The sequence below is a fragment of the Toxorhynchites rutilus genome, chromosome 2 (assembly GCF_029784135.1).
Source record: "Toxorhynchites rutilus septentrionalis strain SRP chromosome 2, ASM2978413v1, whole genome shotgun sequence".
NCBI classification, from domain to species: domain Eukaryota; kingdom Metazoa; phylum Arthropoda; class Insecta; order Diptera; family Culicidae; genus Toxorhynchites; species Toxorhynchites rutilus.
Genome location: NC_073745.1, coordinates 75,547,627 through 75,567,018, shown reverse-complemented (window position 1 = coordinate 75,567,018; position 19,392 = coordinate 75,547,627). Strand labels below are relative to the sequence as shown.

Below are 19,392 nucleotides of genomic sequence, written 5' to 3'. Positions count from 1 at the left end.
AGGTTGTGCACCAAAAAAATTATTTGGGGAATACCAAGTTATTCAATAAGTTATAATAAGTCATTAATATATTTGGGTTCGCGTACAGATAGAGTTTATTTCGCTTATTTAGTCACCAAGAAAGTAAATGTTTTGGTGGAGGCGATCTAGCGTAGTGGCAACATCCATGCCTCACACGCTAAAGGTCACGAGTTCAATTCTCACTCCCGACATTCTTCCAAAAATGGAAGTAAAAAGTGACGAACCAGCCAAATAAGCTGAAAATCACTCTAATACAGAAAAAAAAGTAAATGTTTTTCTGGAATTTTGTATGTGATTTGGTTTCGCTTGCCAGCAGCAAAACTTTCTCCACTAAGGATGAAAGCTGCGCTTATCTCAAGCATATATTGTTTTGCGAGCACAAGAATGAATCATCAAACAATTATCGTCAAAGGATTCTACAAATAAAAAAAACATTTCAGGGCGACCTGGTAGAATGGATATTTCAAAATTAACGCAGTTATAAACAAGCGACTTGAATCAAACTACAGCGTAGTTTTACGTCAACAATGCGGTCGTGTCTTGAACACAACCTCCTATATTTTTCATTCAATCATACCCTCTTCTTCAAATAAATGCCAATAAAGCCTGAAAAATACACAATGGCAACATTCCAGAGAAGTTCAATTTTCGGTCTGAGACACCGTGCGCGAGTATACGTGTTATGATTTTGCACGCGAGTACAGGAGGGTTAACCAGTAAATGAAAGTAATGAAAATGAGAAAATGAAAATGTTGAACAAAAGTTAACAATATGTATTGGATGTATTGCGAGGTGCACCCGTGGCCGAGTGGTTAGCGTCCCACACTATCATGCCGGGTGTTCGGGTTCGATTCCCGTTCTGGTTGGGGGATTTTTCGTCAAAGAAAATTCTTCCGGCTTGCACTGTGGTCACGCGTATTCTAGAGCTTGCCACTCTAGAGTACATTCAAGGCGTGTTATTCGGCATAGTAATCTCAACCAAGTATTAATGAACGACGCTAGTTAATGAATACGTTGAGACGGCAACAGTTCCACAGGGAACGTTAACGCCATTCAAGAAGAAGATTGGATGTATTGCACCGTAACCGTCCAGAGTAAGCTGATGCGTCACGGACATTGCGTCGTTACAATTGGAACCTATTTGAAGAGTTTATCAATTAATGCAACTGTGTTGAATTAATATTGACCAGATAGAGGTACCGCAATCCATCTTAATATCAATAAAACCAGCTACATCCATCCAGCAAAAATCGAACCGCCCTCCACTTTGTGAGCGCTCCTCATAGTGTCCCATATGTTTATAACAAGCAATTTACCAAACACAAACTCACTCTCCCTCTCTTCCTGTGATCCTGGACTGTTTGTATACATCCAGAGCACTACGGATGCACTACTGTTTCAGAGACGCACTCGCTCGCGTTACTTCACTGAACCAACCACAAACCATGGGAGACACGGCGCTGCCGCAATGGCAGTTTCGCTAAAGAATGAATGATAAAAAAAATTCTGAACTTCGCTCAAACAGCAGCAGCAGCGCGCGCGAGAGTAAAATAGAGCGTTGCCTTCTTCGCGGCATGACATGGCAGCATGTGCATATGGCGGCATTGGCCAGCTCGCAGCAAAATACAGAGCCCCTGGGTTTGGGTTTGGTGTGGAGAACGCGTGCGGCGCGTCGTTGTCGTCATCGTGTTTCATTTTTAATACATACACACGGCCGCGACTTCCCATTCAGTCTGGATCATTCCCTCCGGGTGTTTCGGTGCTTCGCAGACGCGCGCTCTCCGTGATTACCGGCGTTTTTTGTGGAGTGTTTTCTGGTTCGAAAGGTAGAAAAGATTTCGGAGGGGTTATTGTTTTGACTGGTGTTTTTTACCCTCAATTCGGTTTCGGCGGGTTTCCTTCTCTACGCTGGACGGAAATTGAACTCAGCTGTTCATGAATTACCCACATAGTGGATGGATTGTGCAATTCGCGGCACAATATGGGTGCAATTAGTGTGTCATCCTTGATTGAACACGAGTTGTAAGAAGAGAGCGCCGAACCACAGCTGATGATGCCGAAAAAGAATCCAATTCGGAGCCGCCACAGTCTAGTGATTCAGCAGCCCGCCTAAGTCAACAAATTTTATCGTAGCTCGATAAACCGAATTATCTGTGTGAAAACAGCAAAACATAAAATACACTCGGAACCCTACTAGTACATGACCATGGGGAGTGTGTGAAGTAGTGCTAGTATCGAAAATTACTCATTCAGTTTTGGTTCGGGCAGTGATAAAAAAAAGCGAGAGTGTTGCATTTATCTTCCGATGCGTTTTTGCTGCTTCACCAAAACGCGGGACTGAAAGGCGGCCCTTGGTTCGATATCGTTACACACAGTGTGGGTCTATATTTGAAAACAATTAATTGAAATCAATTGTTGACTTCAGATCGATCACTGATGTGCCCCATTGAAGAGAACGTCGTGGTAAAATGCACAGCTACGCACGCCGGGAAGATGTGAACAGGACAGGCAGCAAATGTTCGGATGACTTGAGAACAGTTTGGGAAAATATTTGCAATATTCGCAGCTGTGATACAGCTTAATTAAAAAGTTGCCGCAATGCTAGTCATGAATTGCAACTGCGGTTTCTGAAGACGGTACTCGAAAAAAATGCAACAGACAAAAATGATCACTATAATCTCATTTTAAGCCGGATATTTTTGAAGCACTCAGGGAATAAATAAACACATACGAGGTCTGTTTAAAAAGTATCGCGACATTCGAATTCACACTGGTTATGTATATAGTATCGAAATCCGGACGCTTAAGCGCCTCCGAATATAACTTCAACTACTGAAAAATATTGACATATCATAGCATGAAAAATCAGCGTTCTTATAGAATTAGAAGGCCTTCATCTAAGTTATGAATCACAGGATTCCACAAAATCATGTTATATTTGTTCAAAATTTGAAATTTCTTTTTTCGTGTCGTAATTTTAAATCCGGACACTTTTTTAATCATGCTTTGAAATCCGGACACCTGTTTTCTTTGCAATTCTTTGAGAGAAATTATTTATTAATTATTGTAGAACTTATAAACGGATGCGTCATAAGTAGCTGGACTAAATGGAAACACGTTTGGTGCAAAAGTTTTTTTTATTTATTCAATTATTTATTGTATTTTCACAAGGTGATCACTACAAGATGGCGCCATATATAGATGTTTTCAAAATCCTATCGATATGGGTATCAAATGAAAGGACTTGATCAGTAGAATACAGTAATTTATGAAAAATGCAAATCCTAGATTGTGGCCGCTACAAAATGGCGGATTAATTTTTTTCTCTAAATCCCATCAATATGGGTACCAAATGAAAGGGATTGACTAGCAGACAGTTTTTCATGAAAAATGGAAATCCAAAATGGCCGTCATGTTTTTTTTTCAAAACCCCATCAATATGGGTATCAAAAGAAAGGGCTTCACTAAAAGAATACAGTTATTGATGAAAAATATGAATCCAAAATGGCGGATAACATATTTTCTCAAAACCACATCAATATGAGTATCAAACGAAAGAGATGGAACACGGTTATTTATGAAAAATGCAAATCCAAAATTTCAAAGAAATTGCTGAATGGTTTTACTGTAGAGAAATATACTAATAATACAGATAATGTACTCATAACTAGAAAAAAAATTTGGATGGTCAACATAATAGTAATACAGATGATGTACTAAAAGCTAGAAAATAATTAGACAAGTAGCAGTTAGTAGTTATCACACCCCTTTCTTCATTAATCTAGACTAAAGACTAGAGACTAAAATACAATCGTGGGGCATGTAATGAAACAACTAACTGTAGATAATGGAAATCTGACGTGGCCCATTTTGGATTAGCATTTTTCATAAATAACTGTGTTCTTATAGTCAAGCTCTTTCATTTAATACACATTGGTTGGTTCAGGTCAATCACGGAGAGCAACTACGAATTGAATTGTACAGTCTACCCAAGCTCAAGCTCAAGCTCAAGCTCTTTCATTTGATACACATATTGATGCAGTTTTGAAAAAAAATATATATGCACCATTTTGTGGAGGCGGCTATTTTGGATTTGCATTTTTCATAGATAACTGTGTTTTACTAGTCAATTCTCTCCGTTTGATACCCATATTGATGGAGTTCTGAGAAAATATGTAATCCACCATTTTGTAGCGACTGCCATCTTGGATTTATAGTTTCATCAATAATTGTATTCTACTAGTCAAGCCCTTTCATTTGATATGCATATTGATAAGGTTTGGGAAAAATATGTATATGGCACCATTTTGTAGTGACGGCCATTTTGGATTTGCATTTTTCATAAAAAAAACTATATTTCACTAGTCAAGCCCTCCCATTTGATACTCATATTGATGGGGTTCTGAGAAAAAATGTAATCACCCATTTTGTAGCAGCCGCCATCTTGGATTTATATTTTTCATCAATAATTGTATTTTACTAGTCAAGCCCTTTCATTTGATATGCATATTGATAAGGTTTGGAAAAAATATGTATATGGAACCATTTTGTAGTGACGGCCATTTTGGATTTGAATTTATATTAATGTGAGACAGCGCTACAGACAAAGTAACAAAGCTACCCACGTACATACAAACGGGTCATATAATCGACCCCGTCCTGTATACCGAAGAGTTTTGCAGTTTCACGGATCGAAAATCTTTGCTCCACACTCCATACTCCATACTAAGGTTTCTAACATACCCTTATCCAACTCCTTCAATGAGAAATTTAATCGTCAACTTTTGTCATGGTTTCATGGTCATGGTTTTGACATGATATTGAATGTAATGAAAAAGTGTCCGGATTCAGAAGCATCACTGTATTCGATTTTAGATTTATTTCTAGCATTATGTTGGTACTTATGTCTCTCACTTATGCTTTAAAGTACAGCTATTTTGAATGTTCAGTTAAGATGAACCAAAACACGTATAAGAAAAGCAGTTGTCAAAAATCAACTGAACATTCAAAATAGCTGTACTTGTTAGCATAAGTGAAAGATATGAGTGCCAACATAATGTCACAAAAAAATCTAGAATCGAATACACGTAACCCGGGTAAATTCGAAGGTCGAGATACTTTTTGAGCAGACCTCGTATTAGCTATGTTTTTGCAAAGTTGGTTTATTCAACCTCCTCCCCTAAGCTAAATATCCGCACCTTGGACCCATCAAATTTTGTTTGATGGGTCCAAGGTGCGGATATTTTTATAACTTTTGCGCCATCTTACTTACACACTTTCACCCACTCTTTCTTCAAATTCTGGTCGTTTTTGAAGACCTTCCCTGTTCTCCGAAGCTTGCCTTTCATAATCGTCCAGAATTTTTTATTTGGCGATGTTCTGGCGAGTTTGGCGGATTTCCTTCCTTCGGCACAAAAACAACATCGTTGGCTTCGTACCATTCCATCACCGTTTTCGCATAATGACACGATATCAGATCCGGTTAAATCAGTGTAGCACCTTCGTGAGAACGGAGGAAGGACAGCAGGTGCTTGGAAGCATTCTTCTTTATATATTTGGTAATTGATGGTGCCGGTCATTATGTACGGCTTGTTGAATTTGCCGCACTCACAGATCGCCTGCCACACCAAGTACAACTTGGCATATTTGTCGACCTTTTTCTTACGGAATTTCTCCGGAACATCCAGGCGGGACTTGTCGACGAAAAATTCCAGTCCGGGGATCTGCTTGGCGCCCGCTTTAATGTACGTCTCGTCGTCCATTACGATGTATGCGATACCACTTCCTGACGCGGGATTTGGCCACCGTATTCTATTTATCGGTTCGGTTAGGCTACTGCCTTACCTCGAAGACATGAAGTCCGGCCCGCTCCATTGTCTGCTGGATGAACCAGACAGAAGGATTGACCTTCTAGGTAAGGTCCTGAATCGAAAGGTTCGGATTGCGCTTGAAGTAAGTGTTCACCTTTCTTGCCTTCACGGGGTCAGTCGTCTCCGGTTTTTATTTTAGAACAATTATACCACACGGGACACGATCAAATGATCGATTCCCAACAAGTTCGCGATCCACCTGTGGGACTGGTCTAGATTTTTTACGAACGCGCCCATAATTTTTTGTCGAAGCACTTCTTGCTTGGAAACCATCTCGATAACCACTTGGCAGATTGTGACGAAATCCTGCACATGTAAACATTACACTCTTAAATAGTTTTACCTAAAATTTAATCAATTTTAAATGTAGTATAAAAATAGTTCTGGTCCCACCTCATTCCCCTACAAAGTTTTGAGCTGGACGAGTTATCTTGAGGATAATTGAATAATTGAATTTTTCTATATAGCATAAAACTGAACCAGTAAGCAAGAAAATAATAAAAATAAAAAAACCGACTGGTTTTGTCACAGGCATACAAATTTTACCAAATGAACAAATTGAGGCATTACGTGAGTGCGTTTCGTCCATGGCAAGTCAAGAAAATTTTCAACCCGAAAAAATCCTTGACCGATCGGGAAAAAGTTATGCATAAAAGAACGTGTTGCATTTTTTCGAGTGCAATCGTTTCTACCATAAAGTTGGTCTTCGCAACGTGCGTACTGCAGCCTTCAAAAAGGTCATCATGCTTGTTCTGGATATCAGCTCTTCGTTGAGCGAGCAGGACGACGTCGTCGGTCAGATCAAGATCGTAGGATTTCTTCATGGTTATTCTCGGTTCGATCTACTGTGAACAGTGCATTTCCAAATGAAATCGAATTAAAAATGCAGATTTAAAAAACTTGTATTTTTGATTTGAATGAAAGTTTGTATTCCATTTGGGTTGGAGGAAATATGAGTTTTCCACAGCATTTGGGAGTTCTTTGACTCAAGTGCAACTTTTGAAAAGGGCGTATCGATTTTAGTAAGAGAAATCTTTTATAATCTATATCTCATAAACTATGAGTCGTACCGAAATAGTGTCTTCGAAAGAGTTATAGAGTATTGATGTTAAAACGTGAAAAAAATATACACTGAGGAAAAAATAGTACTTTTTTTTATTTACAAAAAAAACTTTATTTTGCAATATCTAAAATATATATTTTTAAAATTAGAAAAAAAATCATATAAAACAGAAGACATTTAGAAAATTTAAAAAATTAGTACAATATGGTAAAACTATTTTTGACGAACTTTGTGGAACATCGAATTTTTATTAATTTTCGAAACTTGGAATTTTTGTATGTTAACAATAATTTTTAGCCACAAATTATGAATTCTGAAGTGATTTAAAACAAAAAAGCTCATTATCAATCTCCTTCTAAATGCAGCCATTCTCGAGATATTTAAAAAAATATTTCTAATGTGTTGTCTTATTTATAGTGAACTAGTTGACCCGACGAACTTCGTCCCGCCCAAAATAGATTTTGACGTGGGACTACGTCTAACCGGAGTATATAAGGGGTAAAATGAAAACCTAAACGCAGAACATGCAGGAATAATGAAAGATTCCAAATGCTTATACTCGAACATTTCTTACTGTATCGAAAAGATATTTGCATTAATTGATATGGAATATTTCTACGCATCCATCGTAATTAATAAAATGTTATTTATCATCAGATAAACAATTGAATAACTGTGAAATGTTAAGCGTTATCTAAACGCCCTAACTACTTTGTTTCGATTGGTCCGATTTACAGTTTCCCCAACACAGCCATCATAACCAATCAGCTTCGGGGAAATTGGCATTGCAAATTCATGCAAGTCGTGGGTATTTTTTTTCCGATTGAAATGTGTTTCCTCAACATAGACTTCAAATCCATGGAGCGTGGAGAAATTGGCATTGCAAATAAATGTAAGTCGGGGGTATTTTTGTTCCGACAGAAATATGTTTCCCCAACAATTTACGAAATATGTTTCGTAAATTGTTTCATTCAATCAAAAATCTAATCAATACAAACAAATGATTGTTAAGCTAACCTACTCCCACGTCAACTTTGCGGTTATTTCATAGATATAACCCACCCATTTTTTTTTATTTGAATACTTTCAAACATCCACGTTTTCTTACTAAGTGAACGTTTGTGAGTCCAATCACTGAACTCTTCATTGATTGATTACCCTTTGATCCTTTACAATTTCCTTTTACTATAAATTGTCTAGTACTTCTACAAAAATTCGTCCTTATAATATAAAATTATTTTCAGACACAATTCTCGTTCAAGATTCTTCAAGCATTTGGAAATAACATGTTTCTCCGTTGCATGGAATACATGTTTGATACAGAGAATATTACAAAATAAAGACAGCTCAAATCGGACCATTCCTTCCCCGTTGTTTAGGGCACACCAACACATTTGGCCTTCCATTTTTGTTTATGTAGATAGAAGATATAGGAATGCGTTATTCCGTCTGAAAAGTCTTTTCCACTTTCGAACAAAAATCAATTTCGTTAGCGCCAACATCAAATGGACTAACAATGCTTAGCTAATTGTAGAACATATGGGAATTCAATTTTCCGATTTTTATCTCCGCTATATTGATCTACGAGAAGAGACGAATACAACAAAATATAGATGACTCAAATTGAACCATTCCTTCCTCGGGTTTTGCGCTTACCAACACATTTGGCCTTCCATTTTTATTTATAGACTAGCTGACCCGGCAAACTTCGTCCCGCCCAAAATTAATTTTTTGCTATCAATACCTTCAAACATTCACGTTTTCTTACTAAGCGCAAGTTCATGAGTTCAATCGCAAAACTGTTCATTGATTGATCTTCTAATCGACCGTTGAATTTACCTTTGATTAAAAAATTATAGGAGGTTGTGTCCAAGATACGACCGCATTGTTGACGTAGAACTACGCTGTTATGTTATATAAGTCGCTTGTGTATACCTTCGGATATTATTCTATAATGCTTTGGCGCACCTTAACGTCCGCTTCGCCATAATGTCAGTTTCATGCATTGATAAATTCTCAAAGGCACCAACGAAGCCCTTATGATGACGGAAAACAAACAGTGTTAACTGCTTGGAAAAAGACTGAATTGTGCCACACAGCTTGTACTCTGCTGAAAGGCCCATCGATGCGAATTCGCTGATGAGTTTGTCAAGAGCGACCGCCTTCACCACCAGCGGGGGGAGGGTTGCTGCCCGGGTAACGACGTTTACATTTATGACCGACGCGCCGAAATCGCCTACTTCGCTGTTGTTCGATGCGGTGTCACACTGGCGAAGGTTCGGTTCAGTGCGAGCGCTTTTCACTGCACCAACATCGCGTGCATCATTAGATGACGCTTGCCTCGAAATTTGATTGCCCCTGACAATGCGTTCGTTTTTTGCAGGGCTCGAGCCTGCCTTCCTCTTCTTCTTGCTCATCACACACAACGCGAGGTGTCCAATTTATGACGCGGAATGAAAAACACACGATACGAATAACGCGAAAAACGAAAGAAAAACCAAACGACGATATCCAAGTTGGATTACCACTGGTGGGGTCCAATCTTAGATCGAAGGGCAGCGAAAGCAAAGTGAACTGGATTGCTCAACCAAGGATGGAAAACAAGAGAACATAATAAGATTTATGATTAATCGTAAACTGCACAGATCGTAATCTGTGCAAACTGCGACTAACTATTAATCCTCTCCCATCATAACCAAATGATTTTCGCTTGGTAACTCTGAGTTGACCAAAGCATTGCTAGACTGAAACTAGTTAGAATAATTGAGTTACTCTCCTTCCTCGTTTTGTTTACAACTCCTAACAAGAATTTGCTCCATGGGAATGAGTATCTCTATGACGTACGCTTTACGATTCTCGCTATCTCGTCCGGGCGTTCAATTTTTCTCTCCGAGCGCGTTTACTTCGATGAAACTAGGTAAAGTAAAAAAAATGCGCCACAGCAGATAGGACGACATTAATGTTTAATGTTCCACAGAGGATTTCTCAGATGGTGTTTAAATTCATCTACAAGAGACTACAAACAATAATCCCCCTCAAATCACTAATTTTATGAGTTAATGTAAATGCGTCATTGGAAAAGGCTATTAGGATATCGAACACGTGGTCTTGCGAGATATATTTTTCCGCCAGCACAAATACAGAACACTTCTTTCGGGCCCGTGTAAACTTGTGACTTGAAAAGACCTTAATTACCTTGAATTAATCAAAAACATAAATTAGCGCAAATATGTCAACATGTGTTTTTTGTGTAAGCACGTAAATATTTACTCATCAAATTTTAGGATTGTGGAACTCGACATAATTTGTATGCAGATAGACTATCGACAATTTGTGGGGGGAATACTCATACAACTCAAATGGATAATGATTATCTGCTATCGCAAAGCTGAGAAATTTTTTGACGTTTTGTTTTACTACTGATTCATTCAAAAAAATTAAGCTTTATTTTAAAATGTTTTCTTATCCTGAGACTGGCTCACCATATTGAATTGCTACTAAAACCGTAGGCTAACCTCAAGGATATTTTCGGCGAATAATAAATAGAGTGCCGTGTTATGAAACATCAGAACAATAGCAAAAACAACATCAACATCATAAGGTGTTGGTTCGGTTATTCCAGACGACATTGGAATATATTCCATCTGATCATCTTTAGGAAGGTTAACGACCTTCAAAGGATAAATTTATCTTGGGAACATTAAATTGATGTTCATGACTTCGAGTCGGACGTTTATTCGCTCTGATAATAATTGTGTGGTCCTCACAAAGCATATATTCCAATGCCGTCAGTTCACTTAAATTCTTCGCATACCGTTTGATGGTTATGTAGGATGTTGATAATCATTTTCTGCGATACCGATTGTTCCAACAGTATTTATTCGACAATATGGAGGTTGGATACCTGAAATTAACCAGATTCAACCAAACAAATCTGCGGACAAAGCATCATGTACACTCAAGAGATGCAACAAGTTTGAAGGGATATGAAAAAAAAACATTGGTCGTTCAATAAATCTACTGCCACATATGTCGGAAGTCCACGATATATGAATAACATATGTCCATACTAATTCATTACATTTATTTGCAACAAAAAACGTAACCACGCAGAATTGAATTGAACAAATATCTGATCCGTTTTATCTACAAAATAAAAAAGGATCTTAAATTTCATTGAATTCGAAAAGTGTTTCGTGAAATCACTAATTGAATTATTATTAGAAAAAATATTTGAAGATAAATGTGAATGTTTGAATCGTTTGAATCTAAAAAACGATTTTGGGCGTGATGAGATTCGCCCAAATCTGCTGGTAAAAAAATTAATCAATTGCACCCATTACCCGTCTGCTGTTTATCGGGCGGGAGACGACAGCAAAATAAAATCGACACGAGACTGAGTCAGCCACTCACTGCGGACAGTGCAATAGAGAATTAAAAATCCCTCGACGAGTGTCGTAAGATTTCAGTTGATCGTCTCTTGTACACTTTCCGATCAAGAACTCATCATCCGCTCTATGGGATGGAATTAATCGTTTGTGGTTTGCACTCACGATAAACCTTGAGTAGTAGAAGTAATACTTCCAGAGTGCATACAGTGGGGATTCCTATTTCATATTGCTTTTTTGAGATCTTGGTAACTCACCGTTCCAAGTATTTTCTCTGTGTACATATGAAGGATAAAAGAGCATCGCCAGCTGGGGGTGATTTAAAAACATCCGACTAGAGGGATATACTTATTTATTGATCGTTGAATGTGATTTTTTACCATCACTGTGCTCAACAGTCCGATGCCGAATGAAAGTTTGCCTCAGCGAGATCCACTGTTTATACTCTAGGCAAGTATTCCCCTTCATTCTTCTACTTTTCCTTTGTTCATGGGGACTTTGAATCCTACGATTCCCCTCCGTTGGTCGTCGATAAGTTGCTCTTTATTGACAGGTCTGTTCGGGAAAGCACACAAATGGACAGAACAAATGTATGGGAAAATGGAAATGCCTAAAGTTTTCATGAATTTTGACCATTTACAAACCAGGGGATTCTAATGTATAGCATATTAAACAAATCTTACGTAATTTCCGATTCGTTTAGTATGTGAATCGCCAAAATCCGTTCGCGGCAAAAATAGTTATTAACGTTAACTTTATTTCATAAAAACGTGACCTGTTTTCTGATTTGGCACCCTACGTCAAAAAAAAATTCGAGGGGTTGTATCCGAGACACGACCGCTTAGGACGTAGGACTACGTAGGATCTTTTTTTTGAAATTTTTTGGTTTATCATTTTGGATATTATTTGCGAATACGACGAAGGTTCATAAATAACTCTTTAGTAAAAAGTTCCGGGGACCCTGAAAAGGTTTACTGGCTTGCGTGGTTTTGTAGAATCATTTCTAAAAGCAACGATTCTTTCTTGCCATAGCACTGGGTATTAAACGAGAGGCGTCTTCCGTTCATCGCCATTCAACAAGCATCAAACACGCGTCTGACAGATGCACACAGTTGCAGCATCAAAAATGAAACATGAAACGCGAAAATGACCGTTTATGAAAAATCGATTCTCGATTCTCGGTCAAAACCGTCAACAGAACCGTATTGCATTAGAACATGTCGTTGCGCACGAGAACAAATACGAATGGTAACTTAAAGTATCGAAGGTGTGCTATTCACATGTACAGCTAGCGTTCACAGCTCGAGGGTAAAACATGAAACACGAAACGAGCAGAATAAGCGACCATTGATGCAATACTTATACGCTAGCGACAGCTCACTTGCTTCGCAAATATTCTCTTTTCACTATCCCCCTTCGTTGTTTCTATTCTTTTTCTTCTTCTTCTTTTCCTTTATTTACGGATTACATCCAGCGACTCATTCGTCTCCGACTGTTCCTATTCTGGTGGCTGCCTAAGTTGCTCGTTATAGACACCTCTGTTCGGGGAAGCACTCAAATGGACAGAACAAATGTATGGGGAAATGGGAATGCTTCCAATTTTTAACAATTTAAACCATATACAGACTATGGGATTGTAATATATAACATATCAAACAACTCTTAGAAAAGTTCCGATTCGATTGGTATGCAAATCGTTAAAATCCGTTTGCAGCAAAAATGGTTATTAACATTAAATTTATTTCATAAAAACGTGACCTGTTTTCTGATTTGGCACCCTTAATGTAAGACGTAGTCCTACGTCAAAATCCTAATACTTCTACCGAAACTTATCATTATAATATCAGATTTTTTCTAGACACAATTCTCGTTCAAGATTTTTCAACCTCTTGCAAATAACATGTTTCTCCGTTACATGAAATAAATGTTTGATACTGAAAATATGATATAACAAAGACAGACCTCTCCTCTTTCTCCCTTTAGAGAGGAGGAAGGAGTGTCTATTCACCATAGTAACATTTTATGCCCCCTAAAATCTTCACATGCCAAATTTGGCTCCATTTGCTTGATTAGTTTTCGTGTTATGCAGAAATTTGTTTTTCATTTGTTTGACAGCCCACCCTAAGAGAGGGAGGAGGAGTATCTAACCACCATAGAATCATTTATTGCACCCTAAAACCTCCACATTCCAAATTTGGATTCGTTTGATTGATTAATTTTCGAGTAATGCACAAATTTGTGTTTAATTTGTATGGCAGCCCCTCCTTAGAGAGGAGTAGAGTGTCTAACCACCGCGAAAACATTTATTGCGCCCTAAAACCTCCATATACCTAATTTGGTTTTGTTTGCTTGATCAATTCTCGAGTAATGCAGAAATTTGTGTTTCACTTCTATGGCAGCCCCCCCCCCTTAGAGAGAAGGGAGGGGTCTCAAACTATCATGAAAACCTTCCCCGGCCCCAAAATCCCTACATACCTATTTTACTGTCGATCGTTTCAGTAGTTTCAGAGTTCATAAGAATCAGACAGACAGACAGACAGAAATCCATTTTTATATTTATAGATAGGCTCTTTAAATATGTTTCTCGTGTTATGCCGCCATTTTCATGAAATTTTATGAATTTGCTTATAATTTTTATCACTACGTTTTGTATTATCCCACATGTCTTTCAACTTAACTCCTAAACATATATTTGTACCATAATTATGTATTTGGAAAAGTTGTTGAAAATTATAGGCAAATTCATAAAATTTCATGAACATGGCGGTATAACACGATAAACATATTTAAAGAGCCTATCTAGAAATATAAAAATGGATTTCTATCTGTCTGTCTGTCTGATTCTTATGGACTCGCAAACTACTGAACCGATCGACATTAAAATAGTTATGTAGGGATTTTTGGGGCCGGGGAAGGTTTTTATGATAGTTTGAGACCCCTCCCTTCTCTCTAAGGGGGGGCTGCCATAGAAGTGAAACACAAGTTTCCGAATTACTCGAGAATTGCCTTTTTACTATAAAAAGACAATAAATTATAAATATTTTTTCAAATATATTGAGAATGGCTGCATTTAGAAGAAGATTGAAAATGAGCTTTTTTGTTTTAAATAACATCTGAATTCATAATTTGCGGCTAGAAATGGTTGTTAACATACAAAAATTCCAAGTTTCGAACATTAATAAAATTTCGATGTTCCACAAAGTTCATCAAAAATAGTTTTACCATCTTGGACTCATTTTTCAACTTTTCTACGTGACTTCTATTTTATATAAAAAATGTAAAAAAAAAATCAAAAACATATATATTTTATAATTTGCAAATTAAAGTATGGGAGCAGACATTTCTTTATTTTTTTTTCTTTTTTAATCTCTTTTGGGATTGTACCAACAAAAAAGTCCATACGATGTTAACGGGAATCAAACCAAGGCCAGATACCATAAGTCATAAGTCATAAGTCTTTCTAAACTGGATATAGGCCATGTTGAGGTTTCGCAGATTATATACCGCTTGTCCGATTTTGGCTGCGTCGATGATGACCTGGTCTTTGCAGCGGTACGTATTTTCCTTGCATCCTTTCTGCTCTTCTGCGATGATGTGTTATTGTTCGCAGTGGGCAGCAACTTTGGCGGTTATGATGCTACTTGGTGTCTTGTACAGACTTGATAGGCACGTTATCGGTCTGTACTTTGATGGATTCGATGTGTTGCTGTCTTTAGAGAGGAGGTAGGTGACGCCACGGGTGGTGAATTCAGGAAGATTGTGTGGTTCGCGAGGCACCTTGTTGAAGCGCTTAGCTATCTTTGGATGTGCGACGGTTAGCTTCTTGTGAAAGAAGTTCTCAACACCATCGGAGCCTGGTGCTGCCCAGTTCTACAGGTACCGCGAGGCTTCGTAGACATCGTTCTCTTCGACGATGATAGCTGGCATCTTTCCAATTTCTCCACACATTTGCCCGTCATGATGATGTACTAGGGACATTGCTGATATCTGGCAAACCTTCGCTGTAGTCGGGCTTATCGTCGCTAATGTAGTCGTAAAACGTTATCTCGTTATCTATGAACATCCGATTTTATTCATGCCGCTTTGCAGAGCCAGAGTAATGTTTGTTAGGACGCTCAAATGCTGTACCGGTGTGTCGAGTTTCTTCTAAACTTTTAGAGGTCGCCACAGCAGTACAGTAAGTACAGTGTTGCAGTTCCTCAATGATCTCAGCATCACCCATATTCATGCGGAAGAACGTGCTCGTTCGTGAGCTTTACTGCACTTGTCAGCCTGTGAGAACGCTGCAACTTCGGGATCTTGGGGCGCGACAAATGGTCCGCGTCGCGAATTTGTGAGATTGCCTCGTCGTAGTGGAAGACCAGATCGCGTGGTAGCTGTTGATTTGCATGTGGGTCTTCCAGCTACGGAGATTGTTGTATTGTGGCTACGGAGATTGTTGTAATTGTGATCTCATCAATTTTCGTTTGGGAGAGCATATCCTTGCGTACAATCACTATACTCCTCCCGTTCGATGCGTTCTAATCAAGCCTCCCGAACCTCCCGGATACGCTTCCTTGAACATTGTGAGTATTCGAGGGCGACCGCTCATGTCCGTCTCCAAAGCAGTGTAGATGTAATAGGTGCGCTTTACTGGGTGTATTTCCTTTACCCGGGCAGCAGGTGGTAAGGTATTCTAAAGTCCCACCTCGTCAGAGGAAATTTTCGGGGCGTCGCTTCTTACATGGAGAACAAAGGCACTCCAAAGACTCCGATTATCCAGGAGGCCTTCCCCGGCAGAGTTATAACGCTCTGACTCGCTCGCACCCCCTCACTTAGCCACATTCGGCAGCAGTTCTCAGAGTCAAGACCAGGTGTGTGTTTCCAGTTCACGCCCGATCTAAAAATGTCCAACTGGCAGGCTCTCATTTTTAATTTTGACGTAGTACTACGTCTTTGATTTCTATATAGGGGGGTAACTCTACGAAAAATGTAACGTTTATTAAGAGTTCACAAATGCATATTACGTTCTTACGATATATGTTATAATATATACCATTAGACGGCAAATTTATCCAGCATTTTTTTTTTGCCTGAGACATCAACAGTGGAAATAACAAAACAAGCGAGCAATTCAACAAATAAAACAGATATGTTTTGCAAGCGGCATTACATCGCATTACAAAAATGAAATGAAATTAAATTTTAATATTCTTCATAATTCCCAATGACTCAATTCCTTCTATGATAGATTGAGCAGTATACCAATACGACATGATTGTGATAGCTGCAAACGAACATTATTTCACAAAAAAAAAAAAATTATAAGAATAAGACAATGGAAATCACAATGGCATAGATTTCTATTAAAAATAAAGCAACTCCATTATTTCATGTGTATTTTACCTCCAAATATCACGAAATCGTGAGTACTTTCAACATGTTTTTACGTTTCTTCCCCATTAATTTAATATTCAATGACGATATTTTTTTTTTCTTCACCGATTCACATATACTTCATCTACCATTCCACCCTGTTATGTGTCCCACTGATATTCATGAATCATTTTCGGTTAGACAGTTGAACTTCCTACCAGAGGCTTATTGTCTTTCTTTGTTCGTTACAAACCGTTTGAGTGTTATGAGTACATACAACAAACAGCCCTTTTCAGGGCTACTATTTAGAGTTTCAAAAAAGTTAAACTAACAGATTTCTGAATAATGATAAGAATTACATTACAAACAACCAAGTGTTCTGAACAATCACAGTCCTACGTCAAACTTCCGGCTCAGACCCTTCTACTTTTTTTTAGTACAATACACTAAATTCAGATCTCTACTGTCAACAACTGAACCGTTCAGAGCTGGCGATTGACCAGAAACGTCCAGAATTGACCAACATTGACTCGCCTGAAACTCTGGGAGCTTAATTGGGATGGTTTAATGCTAATGGCAAAAAATTTGGCAACAAAACGATGCAAATTTGATCCAAAACGTACTATCCGAAGCATATTAAATAATGTTTTAAATTTCGCGCAAAAGTTATGAATTTTTTTTCCCCAACCTGATACTAATGGTTTGAAAGCTGTCGGTAAATAACACGTTTTATAACTACCACAATTATTTCCATGGATTTAAGGTGTATTATATTGGATTGAAGTGTCATTGTTATCATTGACAGTGATATTAATACTGCTTAACTCTTTCGCTACGAGTGCGTCCACACCCAAAGTTAATTTTTAGCACATGTTCTGGCATCCCGATTTATTACATTAAATGAGCTGAAAGATAACATAAAATGTTCTACTCCCCAATACATGTATATCATTTGTATAATATATATGCTAGAGCCAATATGAGGGAGCGAAACAGGCGACACATTTAAATGAAAGCATATGGAAGCTTTTCGTATAGTTTGCCAAATACACGGCCCAGACAAAGAAAGATATATTCTCGTTCATGTTCTTCTTTATCGTCTTAGAAAACACCTTCCAACTTCATTTTATGATGAGGTGTAATATTATCACGCTCCTTTATAATAGCGCTGCCAGCTATATGGATAGCGTGGTTGTGTAAAGTAACTTTGCATTCCAGCCAGATTGGATTTTTTTTGCACAATCCCAAATGAAAAGAGAAAAGAAAACAGAAAGAGATGTCTGATCGCATACTTTAAGCTTTTAAAATAGCTCATTATTTGCGCATTTGACTCTCATGCACAGGAAAAGGCATCTTTTCTGCCAAAGATGACATGTTTTCTGTCAACGCTAGTTTGGGTGTAAAGACGTCATATATATACATACTTTTCGGCACAGTGCTTCGTTCAGCGGTAGCACTTCGACGGAGCACACTACCGTAGTGAAAGGATTATACCCACGGAAAATATTCTGAAGCAAAAACATAGTTTTAGATGTATTGTCCATTTGATTTACCATCCGGGTCATACTCAATGTATGAGATTAACCAATGTATTCGAGTTTCATTGATCGTCATTGGTGCGTAGCTATGTTCCTAAACTTTCGCTCCCCACAGTGATACAAATCATTTGTTACAGAATCAGCATAATACATCATTGAACAATCGAAACGATCAAGAGACACAGCAACTCCGAAGAAAAGGAAGCAGAATCGCGCATTCGAATGTAATAACAAAGCGAACATGAATGAAAATCAATTCCCGCCATCAGCGGAGCAGCGAGAAACTCACGATTGATCATTTAGCGATCGGACGAAAAGTGTGTCACAATCACATCACCCGCGTGGTACCTGTTATAGACGCAGTGCCAATCTTCTCCTTATTTACGCGATCTTAATTCCGATGGCCGTCCCAAGAATTTCGGATCGCGTACTTGTGCTGTCCGTCGGTTGATTTTCTTTTTTTGGCATTCGCGTGGCGCTGCATTTGAAGCAGACGACCAGTCGGGAAATGTAAACATTCGCGAAGTCATCATTTTCCGTTCGCTTTCATTCAAAAGTTTGCGCAAGTGTTGAAATAGTAATAATAAACAAAAATTTTCCCCAATCCCCTCGTAGTGCGTTCCCAGGGGCACGAAGAAATATCCGTTTAATAGGTTGGCGAAAAAAAATCAACATTCCAAAACTAAATAAACCAGAACGGCACTCATCTAAATGCGTCAGTGAAGTTTCAGTGGTTGAAAGTGCTCCACAGTCCAAAGTGATCGCCAAAGTCATTCATCGTTGTGTGTTTTACCTTTTTTTTTGCTCTATTCGATTCGGTGCACCCTCGATTGCACCTTGACTTGTGCGGCAGTAAGTGTTTGTGACTACTTACAAGCCGTTTTCTCTCTCTGTGGTGGCATTTCTGAGTCAAGGTCGGAACTGACACGGCCTCCGGGCAGAAACAATATCGAGTGAAGAAAATGCCGGAAAGCTTCGAAGAAAATTGAGGTAAGTTTCGTACCGTTGTGTTTTCGCTGTCGGTCATTCTCTTCCTGCATTTTATATATTCATGGAACTCTCTAGCGATGACAGTAGCCTACATTCGGCCATGGCTAGTTAATGATACACCTCCGAACACACCTTTGCTCGTTTTCCAAGCTTCACCCGCCCAGCTG

General features: G+C 38.5%; 1 protein-coding gene across 3 annotated transcripts in view; it reads left to right on the top strand.

The window, feature by feature from the left end:
* Positions 1-1,726: 1,726 nt before the first annotated feature.
* LOC129767221 (solute carrier family 12 member 4) overlaps positions 1,727-19,392 on the top strand; it is a 588,731-nt gene continuing 571,065 nt past the window's right edge. The window contains exons 1-2 of one of the 3 annotated variants that reach the window (XM_055767881.1): positions 1,727-1,847; positions 18,851-19,225. The gene's annotated coding sequence lies outside the window, so the exon portion shown is untranslated. Of the gene's footprint in view, positions 1,848-18,372; positions 19,226-19,392 lie in introns of all 3 variants that reach the window. The other 2 variants (XM_055767880.1, XM_055767883.1) reach the window with 2 other exon arrangements.